At 36.3% G+C, this 11,140-nt stretch overlaps 1 pseudogene; it reads right to left on the bottom strand.

Annotated features, from left to right (window-relative positions):
- Positions 1-6,474: 6,474 nt before the first annotated feature.
- LOC115832969 lies at positions 6,475-6,557 on the bottom strand (annotated as a pseudogene).
- Between the last annotated feature and the right edge of the window lie 4,583 nt (positions 6,558-11,140).

Here is an 11,140-nt window from a genome sequence, read left to right as displayed (position 1 = left end):
AGACCACATTTGCCAAAGGGTTGATACTCGTTTAAAGGTTACCTATGGCTATGACCCTTTCTTCTCTCTTTCTTCCAAGTGGCAGGCAGGCTGATCCATAGGGCAGTCTGGCTACCCACCTTACTCGCCTCATTTAAAAAATCTGGGGTAGCTGCCTGATAATAAAATATAGATTTGGGGTTAGGTAGAAGGAAAAATCACTGTTTAGTTCTTGAATCCAATTAACATAGAGCTCCACATCGGGGTTTCAGGCTGTGCCAATATCAATAAAGTGTCGTTTGATTTTGCCTTTGCTCCTTTATGTCTCCATGAGATCCTTAAGGAGAGATAGTGTGCCTGATACTAATATAGGATTTGGGTATTTCTACATAATTTTTTTTAAGCGAGCACATTAAAGATTTACCTTTTTAATTAGCCCTAAATGTGATAAATCTGGTTCAAAGGCTTATAGTAGAGAACAAGTGTAGTCACTGAAAGAATAAATATTGAATGAAAGATTGCTAAGTTAGGTAAAATCTAGTCAGTGTCCTCTAGAGCAATTAAATGTAATATTGGGAGTTATCTTTTTTTTTTTTTACCTGACAGGAGTCATTTGGATTTACCATATAACATCTCTACTAATCTCTAGGAGACAAAATGTATTTTCATTGTTATTTGCCAAGAATCATTTGCATCATTATAAGTTTTCTTAAAAAATTATTTTAAGTTCCAGGATACAAGTGCAGAGCGTGCAGGTTTGTAACACAGGTAAACATGTGCCATGATGGTTTGTTGTACCTATCAACCCGTCACCTAGGTACTCAGCCCCGCATCAGTTAGCTATGTATTCTGATGCTCTCCCTCCCTTGGCCCCCTTAACAGGCTCCAGTGTGTGTTGTTCCCCTTCCTGCGTCTATGTGTTCTCAATGTTCAGCTCCCACTTATAAGTGAGAACACGTGATGCTTGATTTTCTGTTCCTGTGTTAGTTTGCTGAGGATAATGGCTTTGAGCTCCATCCATGTCCCTGCAAAAGACATAATCTCGTTCCATTTTATGGCTGCATAGTATTCCATGGTGTATATGTAGTACATTTTCTTTATCCAATCTGTCATTGATGGGCATTTGGGTTGATTCCATGTCTTTGCTATTGTGAATAGTGCTGCAGTGAACATATGCATGCATGTATCTTTATAATGATTTATTTTCCTTTGGGTATATTGAAAAAGGAGGGACTTCTCCCTAACTCATTTTATGAGGCCAGCATCATCCTGATACTAAAACCTGGCAGAGAAACAACAAAAAAACTTCACGTCAATATCCCTGATGAACTTTGATGCAAAAATCCTCAATAAAATACTGGCAAACTGAATCCAGCAGCACATCAAAAAGCATGTCCACCAGGATCAAGTCGGCTTCATTCCAGGGATGAAAGCCTGGTTCAACACAGGCAAATCAGTAAACATAATTCATCACATAAACAGAACTAAGGACAAAAAACACATGATTATCTCAATAGACACAGAAAAGGCCTTCGATAAAATTCAACATCCCTTCATGTTAAAAACTGTCAGTAAACTGGGTATTGATGGAACACACCTCAAAATAATAAGAGCTTTTATGACAAACCCGTAGTCAATATCATACTGAATGGGCAAAAGCTGGAAGCATTCCCTTTGAAAACCGGCACAAGACAAGGATGCCCTCTCTCACCACTTCTATTCAACATAGTATTGAAAGTTCTGGCCAGGGCAGTCAGGCAAGAGAAAGAAATAAAGGGTATTCAAATATGAACAGAGGAAGTCAAAACTGTCTCTGTCTGCAGATGACATGATCCTATATCTAGAAAACCCCATTGTCTCAGCCCGAAAGCTTCTTCAGCTGATAAGCAACCTCAGCAAATTCTCAGGATACAAAATCAATGTGTAAAAATCACAAGCATTCCTATACATCAACATTGTGAGTTTTTCTACAAGTCAACATCTACCCTCATTGGGTGGTAAAATACCCTAATCAATAGTAAATTGTAAATCAAACAGAGGCAAATAATTTAGAGAACTGAATAGTCTTTGAATGTGTGTGCTACACATGTGTGTGCACATGACTTCAAAGAAAATGTAGTCATCCTTTTGCCTTTTTCCAAATTTTGGATATTTTTTTCCTTAGCAGTCCCACATTATAATCATAAATAATCTCTAAAAATAATTCTTGATCTCCAGAAAAAAAAACCTGGTCTTTGGCCTGGTTCATTTACAAAGGTATAGCAAGAGTGTAAACTAATATACTTAGTTTATGTCACCTTATAGTATGGTCAGCAAATACAGAGATTAGAGTGCTAAGCAACTACCAGGACCAGAAAATTCTGCACATTTCTTAAGAAACCAAAATTGCATTTTGAATAGGCTCCCTACAGAAGTTTAGAAACATTTTATTAGCAAAATTTTAAGCATATGCAGAAGTAAAAATGATCCTGTAATAAATACCCCTGTACTTGTTTCCCAGCTTCAATAATTATCAACCCATGGCTCATCTTATTTTTTCTATAGTTGCCCTCTCAACACTGAATTATTTTAAAATTTCCTGATATCTTTATTGAAGTATAATAAAATACATAGGTTTATTTTAAGCCTTGGTATACATGTGCATAATGTACAGGTTTGTTACATAGGTAAACATGTGCCATGGTGGTTAGCTACACCTATCAACCCATCACCCAGGTATTAAGTCCAGCGTGCATAAAATGCATATGTTTAAAATGTGTAATTTGATCAAGTGACACTGGCAATGTCAATTTCATTGACACGTGTATATACCCATGAAATCATCTCTAAAATCCAGATACAAAACATTTTCAGCACAGCCAAAATTTTTCTCTTCTTGTTTGTAATCTGTCTCTCATCTGTCTTCAGGCAACTACTGACCTACTTCCTGTCTCTGCAGATTGCATTTTCTAGAAAGTTATATAAATTCAATCATGTAGTATATACTTTTCTTCTTTGCTTGGCTTCTCTCACTAAGCATAATAATTTTGATGTTCATCCTTGTTGTATGTCTCGATAGTTTAGTATTTCATAATACGGATGTATCACAATCTGTTTATCCATTCACCTGTTGATGGCCATTTGGGTTGTTTCCGGTTTTGAACTGTTAAAAATACAGCTGTTGTGAGCATTCATGTCCAAATTTTTATGTTTGGGTTCTCCTGTGTAAATACCTAGCAGTAGAATAGCTAAGTTGTATGGCAGGTAACTGTTTAACTCTTTATGAAATGTCAAATTGTTTTCCAAAGTGGCCATGCTATACCACAAAACCTGATATGGTTTGAATTTCTGTCCCCACCCAAATCTCATGTTGAATTGTAATCCCCTAAACACAGGATTGGAGGAGGGGTCTGGTGGGAGGGGATTGGATCTTGGGGGCAGGTCTCGTCCTTGCTGTTCTAACTATAGTGAGTTCTCATGAGATCTGGTTGTTTAAAAGTGTGCAGCACCTCCCTCGTCTTTATCTTCCTCTTTATCTGGCCATGTAAGATGTGCCTGCTTCCCCTATGCCTTCTGCCATGATTGTAAATTTCCTGATGTCTCCCCAGTCATGCTTTCTGTACAGCCTAAGGAATTGTGAGTCAACCTCTTTTCTTCATAAATTACCCAGTCTCAGGTAGTTCTTTATAGCAATGTGAGAACAGACTAATACAAACCCAAAGCAGTGAATGAGATTTTCAGTTGCTTCATACCTCACTAAGGCTTCGTAAGGTTGTTTTTATTTTTTAAAATTTAGTCATTCTGGACGGACATGGTGGCTCACGCCTGTAATCCCAGCACTTTGGGAGGCTGAGGTGGGAGGATCATGAGGTCAGGAATTCAAGACCAGCCTGTCCAAGATGGTGAAACCCTGTCTCTACTAAAAATACAAAAATTAGCCAAGAGTGGTGGCGGGCGCCTGTAATCCCAGCTACTCAGGAGTCTGAGGCAGGAGAATCACTTTAACCCGGGAGGCGGAGGCTGCAGTGAGCTGAGATTGTGCCACTGCACTCCAGCCTGGGTGACAGAACAAGACTCCATCTCAAAAAAAAAAAAAAAAAAAAAAGTCATTCTAATGAATGCCTACTTGTATCTTATTGTAATTTTAATATGTAATCTCTGTAATGATTGGTGATGTTGAGCATCTTTTCGTATACTTTATGTTTCATATACTTTATATCTTCTTTTGTGAAGTGTTCACAACTTTTGCCCACTTTTAAAATTGGGTTTTTGTCTTCTCGTTGAGTTGTGAGTGTTCTTTAGATATTCTGAATCAAAGTTTTCTGCCATACATATGTGTGGCAAAATATTTTGCCCAGTGGTTTGCCTTTTCATTTTCTTAATGATGTGTTTCAAAGAGCAAAATTTTTAATTTTGATGAAGCCCAATTTATAAAATTTGAAATTATTTGTGGTCTTTGAGTTCTGAGAAATTTTTGCTTGCTCTAAAATCTCAGAGGTACTGAAATAATACGTATGTTTTCATTGTTGATTTCCAACTTAATTCTATTGCAATCAGAGCGCATACTCTGTTGAATTTTGATTTTTTAAAATTTATTGAAACCTGTTTTATGGTTCTATGCTCTATATCGGTGAATGATATGGTTTGGCTCTGTGTCCCCACTCAAATCTCAAATTGTAATTCCCAATGTTGGTGGAGGGACTTGGCGGGAGGTGATTGGATAATGGGGGTGGATTTCCCCCTTGCTGTTCTCATGATAGTAGTGAGTGAGTTCTCATAAGATCTGGTTGTTTAAAAGGGTGTGGCACTTCGCATTTTGCTTGCTGTCTCCCGCTCTGTTATGGTGAGATGTGCCTGCTTCCCCTTTGCCTTCTGCCATCATGGTAAGTTTCCTGAGGCCTCCCCAGCCATGCTTCCTATACAGCCTGTGGAACTGTGAGCCAATCAAACCTCGTCTCTTTATAAATTACCCAGTCTCAGGTAGTTCTTTATAGCAGTGTGGGAACAAACTAATACAGTGAATATATTATCTACATGTACACTTGAAAATCATGTGAATTTGCAGCTGCTGATTTTGTTAATTATGTCACGGTGGTCCATGGTATTTTTCAGATTATGTTTTTACTGAGATTGTGTCTGGCTCTTTCCTCAATTGCTGTGCGTGAGATGGTAACATCTCCAACTTTGATTATAGAATTGTATAATCCTCCCTTTAATTTTGCCAATTTCTGCCCTCATATATTTCAAATCTCTGGCAGTAGATTCATATATGTTTATGATTTTATGTCTTCCTTTATTATTTTTATTAACTCTGATAATACTATTTGCCTTGAAGTCTAACTTACCTGATATTAATATGGGCACTTCAACCTTCTTATACTGACTTTTTCTTGGTATATATATTTTTAATCCTCTTTATTTCAACTTATGTCTCTATTTGTATATAAATTGTGTTTCTCTTGGGCAACATATATTTGTTCTTGCTTTTTTAATCCATTCTGAGAACCTCTGCCTTCTATTTGGATTGCATAGTTAATATTTAATCAGATTACTGATATGATTGGATTAATGTCTACCATAGCATTTTTTTTCTTCTGTTCGCTCCTGTGCTTTTTATTCCACTATTGTTCTTCTCCTACCTTTTTAAAAAATTATTCAAATATTTCTAAAGCTCTGTATGCTACATTTTGGATGTGGTTTGGCCCCTCCAAGTCTCATGTTGAAATTTGATCCCCAGTGTGGGAGGTGGGGCCTGATGGGAGGTGTTTGAGTCATGGGGGCAGATCACTTATTAACAGCTTGGTGCCATCCTCTTGATAATAAATTCTTACTCTATTAGTTTCTGTAAAAGTTCCTTCTAGAGCTGGTTATTAAAAGTGAGCTTAGCACCTTGCCCCTCTCTCTTGCTTCTTTTCTCTCGCCATATGATCACTATACAGGCTAGCTCCCCTTGGCCTTCTGCCATGAGTGGATGCATGCTGGGGACCTTGCTGGAAGTTAAGCAGATGCCAGCACCATGCTTCTTGTACAGCCTGCAGAAATGTGAGCTGGATATAGACCACTTTTTTTTTTTTTAACAGATTGCCCAGCCTCACATATTCCTTTATAGCAACACAAACGGACTGAGACAATATATAAGGTATTTTGTGGCTTTTAAGCTATACCTCTTTGTATTATTTATGTTTAGTGATTTTCCTAGCGATTTTATTGTATGTCCGTAACTTTTGCAGTCTATTTAGAATAAATATTTTATTGCTTTTTGTAAGATGTAGAACCCTGCAAGTACACAGGTTCACTTGCCCTCCTCTCCAGGCTGCTATTTTTATGCCATAAGTGTCACGTGTATCACATCACATACATCTAAATCCCATAAGACAATGTTTTAACTTTTGCTTTAAAGTCATATGCATTATTAATAAATTAAGAAGAAAAAGTAGTCTTTTATATTTACTGCCAATGCTTACTAATTCTTATGCTCTTCATTACTTCCTGAAGATCCAGGATTTTTCTTTTTCTGACGGTTTTCCAGTTGAAAAAAAAAAAGAAAAAAGAAAAATTGGAATACCTGACAGACAAATTCTAAAAGAGCTGTAACACTTATATAGGGCTTTATATGATATCATTTCTCTCTCTAGCCTGAAGAAATTCCCTTAGTCATAGAACAGACAAATTTCTTAGGAGGGCTTTATAGAAACTGGTACAACAAACAAATCACAGCATTTATTTAAAAATGGTAGATTTATCACACCAGAATAATGACATATATTTTCATATATAAAACTCCAGAAAATTCAACAAATTTGGTTGTGTAATTGTCCTGTCAAATTATATCCTTGTAAAATGGAGGACAGACTCTTATTAATCCTCTGTGCCAAAACTACATTAACCATTAAAAGAAGAGACTGTATTTATTTATGAATTCTGAGGGGTTAGTGAGAATAACATATCATCTAAACATGTGTTAATATCTTTAAATGAAGGGATAGCAATAGATCAAGAAGAAAGAGACAGTGCTTATCTCATAAAACTTAAAACTATACTTAAATTTTTCCAAACAAATAATCACAATCAGTTTCTCTCATCAGCTCAAATCTGGTTTTCTGCTGCTTCTTGAATATACATAAGTCTGTTACTTGAAGTATCAGTGAGTAGAAGCACTTGCTATAATCCTTTCCATCAAGGCCCTGAGAACTTCCTTCTTTGTAGAAAGTCCAATTCATAGAACTTTTAGGAGAGACAAAGAAGAGAAAAATAAACTACCCACTGATGAGAAGACAGCCCAGGTCTCAAAAGGCTGTTTTATCTTGCAAAAGTGAGACAGACAAAAAACCAAAACAAACCCAATCACAAACAAGTAAAATACCAATAAAAAGATGATCTATCATTCCTTACTTGTCAGAGAATAAATCTTGATCTTTACGTGACAGAGATTACAGAATGGGCAGACAAGAAAATTGTATTCCTCTTCATTGCTGTCACCAACTGGGAAAGCAAACCAGAATCAGAACCAAAGTTGCACGAGGAGTGGGAAAGGAAACAAAGCCAGAGTCAGAAAAACAAAGCAAACAGAAAAATAGAGCCTAAGAAGGGAAATTTTGATAACCACTGGAATCACTCGGGGAATCAAGAAAAGACATGCCTGAGTCTAACAGCCAGTGATGAACATTTCTCAGGTGACACAGTTTAATTTGTCCAGCTCATGTCTTCTTGCTGGAATTTCCAAAACTTGGTGGAATGCACTTCTTGTTGGAATTTTCAAAAACTGTCAAAATATAATTTTCAAATATCAAAACGTGACATTATTGCAAATATAAAATGAGCACATTAAAGATATATTTAAGTCAGTGAAGGAATCAGCAGGATGGTAAATTTGGTTTCCTATAATCTATTTAATAGCACTCTACTTCTTTCACTCTGATATATCACATAGTACCTTACACATAGTTGATGTTTATGTATAGTCAAGGTTATTAATTTTTGAAAGTTAGTGCTTACTTTTGACTACAGAATGTTATACTTCTAACATATCCCATTGTTATCTATGTTTCCAAATACTTTTTTATTCTTGATATCTTCAGATTTGTAAAATTTTTAAAAATTAATGTCCTTGCATTTTCCAAGTCACTTTTTTGAAATTATTGACTTTCTGTTGATTTTACATTAAAATTGCAATTTTGATTTTCTCCTTAAACGATACGGAAAAATTCAGCTTCATGTCTGGATTCAGAGCATTGTTTTCAAACTTAAAAGTTGAGACTCCTTTTGCAGGAAGGAAATCCTCACGAACCAACGATGTTAACAAAATATTGATTATGGTATGATTTAAATGTTTACAAAGATAACATTAGGTATAAATTTCTTATGCTTATAGCTCCTATACAAATGTAAACCAAAAGTATTTTCAAATTTAATACAAAAAAACCACAGAGCCAATACAAAGGGATTTAAACGACTAATTTTATGTGACAGATGATGTCAATTTATTAAAACTGAGTAATTTGTTATGTTGGCCTAAGAAATTAAAGGTTAAATTGTGGAAGATTTAAGAGTTATAATCTCTAGATCAATAGTGTCCAATTTTTTTTATTTTTCATTTTCTTTATTATTATTATTATTATTATACATTAAGTTTTAGGGTACATGTGCACAATGTGCAGGTTTGTTACATATGTATCCATGTGCCATGTTGGTTTGCTGCACCCACTAACTCGTCATTTAGCATTAGGTATATCTCCTCATGCTATCCCTCCCCCCTCCCCCCACCCCACAACAGTCCCCGGAGTGTGATGTTCCCCTTCCTGTGTCCATGTGTTCTCATTGTTTAATTCCCACCTATGAGTGAGAACATGTGGTGTTTGGTTTTTTGTCCTTGCAATAGTTTACTGAGAATGATGATTTCCAGTTTCATCCATGTCCCTACAAAGGACATGAACTCATCATTTTTTATGGCTGCATAGTATTCCATGGTGTATATGTGCCACATTTTCTTAATCCATCTATCGTTGTTGGACATTTGGGTTGGTTCCAAGTCTTTGCTATTGTGAATAGTGCCACAATAAACATATGTGTGCATGTATCTTCATAGTAGCATGATTTATAGTCCTTTGGGTGTATACCCAGTAATGGGATGGCTGGGTCAAATGGTATTTCTAGTTCTAGATCCCTGAGGAATCGCCACACTGACTTCCACAATGGTTGAACTAGTTTACAGTCCCACCAACAGTGTAAAAGTGTTCCTATTTCTCCACATCCTCTCCAGCACCTGTTGTTTCCTGACTTTTTAATGATGGCCATTCTAACTGGTGTGAGATGGTATCTCATTGTGGTTTTGATTTGCATTTCTCTGATGGCCAGTGATGATGAACATTTTTTCATGTGTTTTTTGGCTGCATATTTTTCATTTTCAATTCATCTTGGTAAGAATTTAAAAGTTGGACACCCCACAGTATATGTGTATGAGCATATATGTATGTGTTAATATGTGCTACCACATTAATAAATATTGTTCACTGCAAAACATACAGGGAAAACCGAAATGATAAAGGAATAATACAAAATTTAAATGGAACTTCTAGTAATGTCTATTCTGCACTCCCTCAATAACCTTGTGCTTTTTCTGGGATGTGTGCCCGCCCTTTAAGGTCTGCCACTCCAGTCTGACTCCATCCTGAAATTTTCATGATGAACTATCTTCATCCAAGTGTGCCATCTCGCATGTAGATCCTGTTCTCCAGTCCTCCCCTAGGGACTCATTCCAGTGTTAATTTCATAGTGGTCCTACTTTGCCGCATCTGCCATGCTTATTATGACAGTTGTTGGGTTGGGTGGGAGTGATGTCAAAGAAGCAAGAAAGCATGTACCCTGGGAACATGAGCCTGGGCAATGAACTGAGAAACAAATGTTTATATTTAAAAACTGTTTTTGTTTCCCTTTTACAACAGCATAGAAAGCCATTTAGCAGGTTAAGTCATGAGTGGTTACAATTAGTAGCATGTGGTTATAGAGGCTGTCCAGGTTTGATGTGGGCTCCGGAAATTTCTGAAGGTCTTGCAGTTCCCTGGAATCTTCTCACTAGGCAACTGCTTTTCTGCCTCTGTGTCGTTTGGACAGCAGAGCAACATACTGATCTCAACAAAATGAAATAGTCAAAAACAACTCCCTTAATCCAAGTTCCAGTTCACAAACATTTCCTTTTTGTATGATAGATTTCCAATCTGTCATTTATACCTCCTTTTCCTATTAGAATCAGACTGGGCAGGACAACCTTAGATCATCTCACAGCAGTTGTTCATTGTTGGACTTGGATGACTTTTTTCTATTTTATCACACTGCGCTTTTCACATTGTTTTACCAGTTAGTGACACAGAAAGTGAAAAATTAACAATAGTGTGTAAAATTTCCCTTTATCTTCATGGAAGAATAAACAAGAGGACTGAGAAATAAGATGTTCAGTTGAATCAATTGCTAGGGAAACATAACATCATCTGAGAGAGTTTTAAATTTCATAATTCCTAGTCTTGTATCCATTTTCCCTACTCTCCTCACCAGGCTCTAATAACCCATCAGCATATATTGGTTACAGCATGGGAATGCATATTTTGCAAAATTCTCCTAAGGTGATTCCAATAGTCCTCTCCTTAAATCCTGAGATTTGACCATAAGAGTTTTTACGTTTTTATTTTTAATTAATTAAATTTTTTTGCTGTTTTTTATTTTATTGTGATAAGAACACTTAACATGAGCTTTACCCTCTTCACAGATTTTTAAGTGTACAAGAAAATATTGTTAACTGTGGGCACTATGTGGTATAGCAGATCTCTAGTATTTATTCATCTTGCATAACTGAAACCTTATATCTATTTTGATGTTTGATTAGCAACTCTCTATTTTCCCCTTCCCTAGCCCTTGGCAACTACCATTCTACTCTTTGCTTCTATAAGCTTCACTATTTTAGATACCTCTGATAAATAGGATCACACAGTATTTGTCCCTCTATGACTGGCTTATCTTACGTAGCATGATGTCCCCAAAATACATCCATGTTGTTTCATATTGCAAGATTTCCTTCTTCCTCAATGCTGAGTAATATTCCATTGTATGCATATGCCACGTTTTCTCTATTTTCATCTGTTAATGTGCGTTTAGGTTGTTTCCATGTCTTGGCTATTATAAATAGCAATGA

Source organism: Nomascus leucogenys, chromosome 23, assembly GCF_006542625.1.
Source record: "Nomascus leucogenys isolate Asia chromosome 23, Asia_NLE_v1, whole genome shotgun sequence".
Lineage (NCBI taxonomy): Eukaryota > Metazoa > Chordata > Mammalia > Primates > Hylobatidae > Nomascus > Nomascus leucogenys.
This window is presented reverse-complemented; position numbering and strand designations above follow the sequence as displayed.